This window comes from Grampus griseus, assembly GCF_964374135.1.
Source record: "Grampus griseus genome assembly, chromosome: 12".
NCBI lineage: Eukaryota > Metazoa > Chordata > Mammalia > Artiodactyla > Delphinidae > Grampus > Grampus griseus.
In genome coordinates this window covers 59,996,541-60,006,482 of record NC_139006.1, presented here as the reverse complement: position 1 = coordinate 60,006,482, position 9,942 = coordinate 59,996,541, and positions in this window count along the sequence as shown.

The following is a 9,942-nucleotide window of genomic DNA, read 5'->3' as shown; positions in this document are numbered from 1 at the left end:
AAAGAGTCATGTACCACAATGTTCATTGCAGCACTATTTACATTAGTCAGGACATGGAAACACCCTAAGTGTCCATCAACAGATTAATGGATAAAGATGATGTGGCACATATATACAATGGAATATTACTCAGCCATAAAAGGAAACAAAATTGAGTTATTTGTAGTGAGCTGGATCGACCTAGAGTGTCATAAAGAGTGAAGTACGTCAGAAAGAGAAAAACAAATACCATATGCTAACACATATATGGAATCTAAAAAAAAAAAAAAAACAAACAGTTTCTGAAGAACCTAGGGACAAGACAGGAATAAAGACACGGTAGGAAAAAGCCACATAGCACATGGAGATCAGCTCGGTGCTTTGTGACCACCTAGATGGGTGGGATAGGGAGTGTGGGAGGGAGATGCAAGAGGAAGGTGATTAGGGGATATATGTATATGTATAGCTGATTCACTTCGTTATAAATTAGAAACTAACACACAATTGTAAAGCAATTATACTCCAATAAAAATGTTAAAAAAATCATACTGAGATATCATCTCACACATATTATGATGGCTATTATCAAAAAGACAAGAGGTAGCAAATGTTGGCAAGGATTTGGAAAAAAGGGAACCTTTATAGATTATTGGTGAGAATATAAAATGATACAGCCATTATGGAGAAGAGTACGGTGGTTCTCCAAAAATGATTCATATATCGTCACAGCATATGATCCAGCAATCCTACTTCTGGTTACGTATCTGAATGATATGAATACAGTATATAGAAAAGATGTCTGCATACTCATGTTAATTGTCGCATTATTCACGATAGACAAGATATGAAAACAATCTAAATTTAAATGTCATTCAGTGGATGAATGTATAAAGAAAATGTGAGATAGATAGATTGATAGATAAATATATAATGGAATATTAGCCATAAAAAGAAGTAAATCTTCTAATTTGTGACAACATGGATTATTCTGGAGGGCATTATCCTCTTTGAAATATGCTAGAAAAGGAAAGACAAAAACTATATATGGGAGACGAGGGGAAGATGGCGGAAGAGTAAGACGTGGAGATCACCTTCCTCCCCACAAATACACCAGAAATACATCTACATGTGGAACAACTCCTACAGAACACCTACTGAATGCTGGCAGAAGACCTCAGACCTCCCAAAAGGCAAGAAACTCCCCACGTACCTGGGTAGGGCAAAAGAAAAAAGAATAAACAGAGACAAAAGGATAGGGACGGGATCTGCACCAGTGGGAGGGAGCTGTGAAGGAGGAAAGGTTTCCACACACTAGGAAACCCTTTGGCGGGCGGAGACTGCGGGTGGCGGAAGGGGAAAGCTGCGGGGCTGCGGGGGAGAGCACAGCAACAGGGGTGCGGAGGGCAATGCGGAGAGATTCTCGCACAGAGGATTGGTGCCAACCGACACTCACCAGCCTGAGAGACTTGTTTGCTCACCCGCCGGGGTGGGCAGGGCTGGTAGCTGAGGCTCGGCTTCGGGTGGAGCACAGGGAGAGGACTGGGGCTGGTGGCCTGAACACAGCTTTCAGGGGGTTAGTGCACTATGGTTAGCCGGGAGGGAGTCCGGGGAAAAATCTTGACCTGCAGAAGAGGCAAGAGACTTTTTCTTCCCTCTTTGTTTCCTGGTGCGCGAGGAGAGGGGATTAAAATCACTGCTTAAAGGAGCTCCAAAGACGGGAGCAAGCCACGGCTAAAAGCACGGACCCCAGGGACAGGCATGAGACGCTAAGGCTGCTGCTGCCACCACCAAGAAGCCTGTGTGCGAGCACAGGTCACTATCCACACCCCCCTTCCAGTGAGCCTATGCAGCCCGCCACTGCCAGGGTCCCGAGATCCAGGGACAACTTCCCCGGGAGAACGCACGGCGTGCCTCAGGCTGGTGCAACGTCACGCAGGCCTCTGCCGCTGCAGGCTCGCCCTGTACTCCGTGCCCCTCCCTGCCCCAGGCCTGACAGGCAGAGTCCCCGAAGCAGCTGCTCCTTTAACCCCGTCCTGTCCGAGCGAAGAACAGACGCCCTTCGGCGACCTACACGCAGAGGCGGGGCCAAATCCTAAGCTGACCCCCGGGAGCTGTGAGAACAAAGAAGAGAAAGGGAAATGTCTCTCAGCAGCCTCAAAAGCAGCAGATTAAAGCTCCACAATCAACCTGAAGTACCCTACATCTGTGGAATACATGAATAGACAACAAACCATCCCAAATTGAGGAGGTGGATATTGAGAGCAAGATTTATGATTTTTCCCCCTTTTCCTCTTTTTGTGAGTGTGTATGTTTCTGTGTGAGATTTTGTCTGTATAGCTTTGCTTCCACCATTTGTCCTAGGGTTTTATCTGTCCGTTTTTTAAAAAATTTTTTTTCTTAATAATTATTTTTTATTTTAATAACTTTATTATATTTTATCTTACTTTATTTTATTTTACTTTATCTTCTTTCTTTATTTTTTGCCTTCCTTCCCTCCTTCCTTCCTTCCTCCCTCCCTCCCTCCTTTCTTTCTTTCCTTCTTTCTACTTCTAATAATTCTTTCTTTCTACATTTTCTCACTTTTATTCTGAGCCATGTGGATGAAAGGCTCTTGGTGCTGCAGCCAGCAGTCAGTGCTGTGCCTCTGAGGTGGGAGAGCCAACTACAGGACACTGGTCCACAAGAGACCTCCCAGCTCCACATAATATCAAATGGTGAAAATCTCCCGGAGATCTCCATCTCAACGCCAGCACCCAGCTTCACTCAACGACCAGCAAGCTACAGTGCTGGATACCCTATGCCAAACAACTACCAAGACAGGAGTACAACCCCATCCATTAGCAGAGAGGTTGTCTAAAATCATAATAAGTCTACAGACACCCCAGAACACACCACCAGATGTGGACCTGCCTACTAGAAAGAAAAAATCCAGCCCACCCACAAGAACACAGGCACTGGTCCCCTCCACCAGGAAGCCACTGGACCACAACACACTGGACCAATCTTAGCCACTGGGGATAGACACGAAAAAAAACGGGAACTATGAACCTGCAGCCAGCAAAAAGGAGACCCCAAACACAGTAAGGTAAGCAAAATGAGAAGACAGAAAAACACACAGCAGATGAAGGAGCAAGATAAAAACCTACGAAACCTAACAAATGAAGAGGAAACAGGGAGTCTACCTGAAAAAAAATTCAGAATAATGATAGTAAAGATGATCCAAAATCTTGGAAATAGAATACACAAAATGCAAGAAACATTTAACAAGGACCTAGAAGAACTAAAGATGAAACAAACAATGATGAACAACACAATAAATGAAATTAAATATACTCTAGATGGGATCAATAGCAGAATAACTGAGGGAGAAGAACGGATAAGTGACCTGGAAGATAAAAGAGTGGAAACAACTACTGCAGAGCAGAATAAAGAAAAAAGAATGAAAGAACTGAGGACAGTCTCAGAGACTTCTGGGACAACATTAACACACCAACATTCGAATTATAGGGGTTCCAGAAGAAGAAGAGAAAAAGAAAGGGACTGAGAAAAGTATTTGAAGAGATTATAGTTGAAAACTTCCGTAATGTGGGAAAGGAAATAGTGAATCAAGTCCAGGAAGCACAGAGAGTCCCATACAGGATAAATCCAAGGAGAAATATGCCAAGACACATATTAATCAAATTGTCAAAAATTAAATACAAAGAAAACATGTTTAAAGCAGCAAGGGAAAAACAACAAATAACACACAAGGAAATCCCCATAAGGTTAACAGCTGATCTTTCAGCAGAAACTCTGTAAGCCAGAAGGGACTGGCAATACATATTTAAAGTGATGAAGGAGGAAAACCTGCAACCCATATTACTCTATCCAGCAAGGATCTCACTCAGATTTGATGAAGAAATTAAAACATTTACAGACAAGCAAAAGCTGAGAGTGTTCAGCACCACCAAACCAGCTTTACAACAAATGCTAAAGGAACTTCTCTAGGCAAGAATCACAAGTGAAGGAAAAGACCTACAATAAAGAACCCAAAACAATTAAGAAAATGGGAATAGGGACATACATATCAATAATTACCTTAAATGTAAATGGACTAAATGCTCCCACCAAAAGACACAGATTGGCTGAATGAATACAAAAACAAGACCCATATATATGCTGTCTACAAGAGACCCAATTCAGACTGAAAGTAAGGGGAGGGAAAAAGATATTCCATGAAAATGGAAACCAAAAGAAAGCTGGAGTAGCAATTCTCATATCAGAAAAAATAGACTTTAAAATAAAGACTATTAAAAGAGACAAAGAAGGACACTACATAATGATCAAAGGATCGATCCAAGAAGAAGATATAACAATTGTAAATATTTATGCAGCCAAAATAGGAGCACCTCAATACATAAGGCAAGTACTAACAGCCATAAAAGGGGAAATCGACAGTAACATATTGATAGAAGGGGACTTTAACACCCCACTTTCACCAATGGCCAGATCATCCAAAATGAAAATAAATAAGGAAACACAAGCTTTAAATGATACATTAAAGAAAATAGACTTAATCGATATTTATAGAACAAGCCATCCAAAAACAACAGAATACACATTTTTCTCAAGTGCTCATGGAACATTCTCCAGGATAGATCATATCTTGGGTCATAAATCAAGCCTTGGTAAATTTAAGAAAATTGAAATTGTATCAAGTAACTTTTCCGACCACAACACTATGAGACTAGATATCAAAAATAGGAAAAGATCTGTAAAAATACAAGCACATGGAGGCTAGCAATACACTACTTAATAACGAAGTGATCACTGAAGAAATCAAAGAGGAAATTAAAAAAATACCTAGAAACAAATGACAATGGAGACATGATGACCCAAAACCTATGGGATGCAACAAAAGCAGTTGTAAGATGGAAGTTTATGGCAATACAATCCTACCTTAAGAAACAGGAAACACCTTGAATAAACAACCTAACCTTGCACCTAAAGCAATTAGAGAAAGAAGAACCAAAAAACCCCAAAGTTAGCAGAGGAAAGAAATCATAAAAATCAGATCAGAAATAAATGAAAAAGAAATGAAGGAAACGATAGCAAAAATCAATAAAACTAAAAGCTGGTTCTTTGAGATGATAAACAAAATTGATAAACAATTAGCCAGACTCATCAAGAAAAAAAAGGGAGAAGACTCAAATCAATAGAATTAGAAATAAAAAAGGAAGAAGTAACAACTGACACTGCAGAAATACAAAAGATCATGAGAGATTACTACAAGCAACTCTATGCCAATAAAATGGACAACCTGGAAGAAATGGACAAATTCTTAGAAAGGCACAACCTGCTAAGACTGAATCAGGAACAAATAGAAAATATGAAGAGACCAATCACAAGCACTGAAATTGAAACTGTGATTAAAAACCTTCCAACAAACAAAAGCCCAGGACTATATGCCTTCACAGGCGAATTCTATCAAACATTTAGAGAAGAGCTAACACCTATCCTTCTCAAACTCTTCCAAAATATAGCACAGGGAGGAATACTCCCAAACTCATTCTACAAGGCCACCATCACCTTGATACCAAAACCAGACAAGGATGTCACAAAGAAAGAAAACTACAGGCCAATATCACTGATGAACATAGATGCAAAAATACTCAACAAAATACTAGCAAACAGAATCCAAAAGCACATTAAAAGGATCGTACACCATGATCAAGTGGGGTTTATTCCAGGAATGCAAGGATTCTTCAATATACGCAAATCTATCAATGTGATAAACCATATTAACAAACTGAAGGAGAAAAACCATATGATCATCTCAATAGATGCAGAGAAAGCTTTTGACAAAATTCAACACCCATTTATGATAAAAACCCTGCAGAAAGTAGGCATAGAGGGAACTTTCCTCAACATAATAAAGGCCATATATGACAAACCCACAGCCAACATCGTGCTCAATGGTGAAAAACTGAAAGCATTTCCACTAAGATCAGGAACAAGTCAAGGTTGTGCAGTCTCACCACTCTTATTCAACATAGTTTTGGAAATTTTAGCCACAGCAATCAGAGAAGAAAAGGAAATAAAAGGAATCCAAATCAGAAAAGAAGAAGTAAAGTTGTCACCGTTTGCAGATGACATGATACTATACATAGAGTATCCTAAAGATGATACCAGAAAACTACTAGAACTAATCAATGAATTTGGTAAAGTAGAAGGATACAAAATTAATGCACAGAAATCTCTGGCATTCCTATATACTAATGATGAAAATTCTGAAAGTGAAATCAATAAAACACTCCCATTTACCATTGCAATAAAAAGAATATAATATCTAGGAATAAACCTACCTAAGGAGGCAAAAGACCTGTATGCTGAAAATTAAAAGACACTGATGAAAGAAATTAAAGATGATACAAATAGATGGAGAGATATACCATGTTCTTAGATTGGAAGAATCAAAATTGTGAAAATGACTTTACTGCCCAAAGCAAACTATAGATTGAATGCAATCCCTATCAAACTACCACTGGCATTTTTCATGGAACTAGAACAAAAATTTTCACAATTTGTATGGAAACACAAAAGACCCTGAATAGCTGAAGCAATCTTGAGAACGAAAAACAGAGCTGGAGGAATCAGTTTCCCTGACTTCAGACTATACTACAAAGCTACTCTAATCAAGACAGTATGGTACTGGCACTAAAACAGAAATATAGATCAATGGAACAGGATAGAAAGCCCAGAGGTAAACCCACACACATGTGGTCACTTTATCTTTGATAAAGGAGGCAGGAATGTACAGTGGAGAAAGGAGAGCCTCTTCAGTAAGTGGTGCTGGGAAAACTGGACAGGTACATGTAAAAGTATGAGATTAGATCACTCTCTAACACCATACACAAAAATAAGCTCAAAATGGATTAAAGACCTAAATGTAAGGCCAGAAACTGTCAAACTGTTTGAGGAAAACATAGGCAGAACACTGTATGACCTAAATCACAGCAAGATCCTTTTTGACCCACCTCCAAGAGAAATGGAAATAAAAACAAAAATAAACAAATGGGACGTAATGAAGCTTAAAAGCTTTTGCACAACAAAGCAAACCATAAACAAGACCAAAAGACAACCCTCAGAATGGGAGAAAATATTTGCAAATGAAGCAACTGACAAAGGAATAATCTCCAAAATTTACAAGCAGCTCATGCAGCTCAATAACAATAAAACAAACAATCCAATCCAAAAATGGGAAGAAGACCTAAATAGACATTTCTCAAAAGAAGATATACAGACTGCTAACAAACACATGAAAGAATGCTCAACATCATTAATCATTAGAGAAATGCAAATCAAAACTACAATGAGATATCATGTCATACCAGTCAGAGTGGCCATCATCAAAAAATCTAGAAACAATAAATGCTGGAGAGCATGTGGAGAAAAGGCAACACTGTTGAACTGCTAGTGGTAATGTGAATTGGTACAGCCATTATGGGGAACAGTATGGCAGTTCCTTAAAAAACTACAAATAGAACTACCATATGACCCAGCAATCCCACTACTGGGCATTTACCCTGAGAAAAAGAGTCATGTACCAAAATGTTCATTGTAGCTCTATTTACAATAGCACGGAGATGGAAAAAACCTAAGTGCTCATCATCGGATGAATGGATAAAGAAGATGTGGCACATATATACAATGGAATATTACTCAGCCATAAAAAGAAACGAAATTGAGTTATTTGTAATGAGGTGGATAGACCTAGAGTCTGGCATACAGAGTGAAGTAAGTCAGAATGAGAAAGACCATATGCTAACACATATATATGGAATTTAAGAAAAAAAAATGTCATGAAGTACCTAGGGGTAAGACAGGAATAAAGACAGAGACCTACTAGAGAACGGACTTCAGGATATGGAGAGGGGGAAGGGTGAGCTGTCACAAAGCGAGAGAGAGGCATGGACATATATACACTACCAAACGTAAGGTAGATAGCTAGTGGGAAGCAGCCGCATATCACAGGGAGATCAGCTCTGTGCTTTGTGACCGCCTGGAGGCGTGGAATAGGGAGGGTGGGAGGGAGGGAGACAAAAAAGAAAAAAAAAAGAAAAAAGCTATATGTTATCACTTATATGTGCAATCTAAAAAAAATGCTGATTTCATAAATCAGAGAATAGAATGGTGTGCCATCGCCTGGGGGTAGGGGGAAATGGGATGATGTAGGTCGAAGGGCAGACATTTTCAATTTTAAGAAGAATAATTTCTGAAGATCTAATGTACATTACAGACTTAAAAATACTGTATTGTATACCTGAAAGCTGTTGAGAGTAGATCTTAAGAATTCTCAGCACACACACAGACACACACGCAGATTCCTATGTGAACTATGTGAGGTGATAGATGTGCTAATCATCTTGATTTTGATAATTATTCTATAATGGTTGTGTACATCAAGTCATCATGTTGTAGACTTTAAATATATACAATTATATTTCACCATTATTCCTCAATAAATTTAAGAAAAGTGTTACATTAATCCTGAAGCAAGAGAGGCTGTCACTATATTAAGAAAGAATACAAAACTGACTGCAACAGGTTCTGCTCACAAAGATACTGTTTTACATTACTGCTTTACATTATTATGTTTTAGTCCCAACTGTTTGGTCTTTGACTTCCAGAATTTTCCCCCTGTGAACTTGTTTTAAAAATTATGGCCATTATTCAATCACCATATATTGATACCTATACTAGGATGTAGGAGAAGTTTTTTGTTTTCATTTTTGAATTGGGATATAGTTGCTCTCCAATGTTGTGTTAGTTTCTGCTGTACAATGTAGTGAATCAGCTATATGTATACATATATTCCCTCCCTCTTGGACCTTCCTCCCACCCCCACCATCCCACTCACTTAGGTATCACAGAGCACTGAGCTGAGCTCCCTGTGTTATACAGCATGTTCCCACTAGCTATCTGTTTTACACATGGTAGTGTACATATGTCAATCCCAATGGATGTAGCAGAGGTTTTAAAATATTTTTTTCCTGTTCCTTGACCTAAATCACACTTCCAGTAAGCATGTCACACTCCTTTCCTATATATAAACTTAGAATGGAAGCTGAAATATGTTGGTTGAGAGAGTGGTTCTGGTGTCTGGCCCCTCAGGGAAATTTTTTACTCCACTGGCCAGTGTGACCCAAGTTCTGATGTAAAGTTTTTAAGGTTGTGTTTTGCACAAAAGCTTTCAAGCCAAGGGTGAGACTAGGGACAGAAATAATCACTGAGACATCAACCTTGATGTAAGTCTGAGTTAGCAAAGAGGAAAGTGTGAATTTTAGTAATTAAGTGAGGGTGCACTTTTTCAAATTTGAACAAGGCACTATACCTAATAGTAGTGCTCCTGAGGGTGGCCTTGGGCAAGTGACTTAAACTCTCTGTGCCTCAGTTTCCTCGTTTGTAAAATGGAGTTGTGAGGAATAAATGAATTAGAATACATATAAAATGCTTACAAATACCTATTACTAAAACACCCACCATTGATTGGTTGAGTCCTCAGCTCTCTCAGTTCCCCAGCAACCTTAGAGCTAGCAGTAGCCTGTTGACAATTCCCCCCAGTGTGCTGTAAGGGAAAGTCACTGGGTTCTTGGGCACTCTCTTTATTTATTTATTTATTTATTTATTTTAAACATCTTTATCGGAGCATAATTGCTTTACAATGGTATGTTAGTTTCAGCTTCACAACAAAATGAATCAGTTATATATATACATATGTTCCCATATCTCTTCCCGCTTGCGTCACCCTCCCTCCCACCCTCCCTATCCCACCCCTCCAGGCGGTCACACAGCACCGAGCTGATCTCCCTGTGCTATGCGGCTGCTTCCCACTAGCTATCTACCTTACGTTTGGTAGTGTATACATGTCCATGCCTCTTTATTGCTTTGTCACCATTTACCCTTCCCCCTCCCCATAGCCTC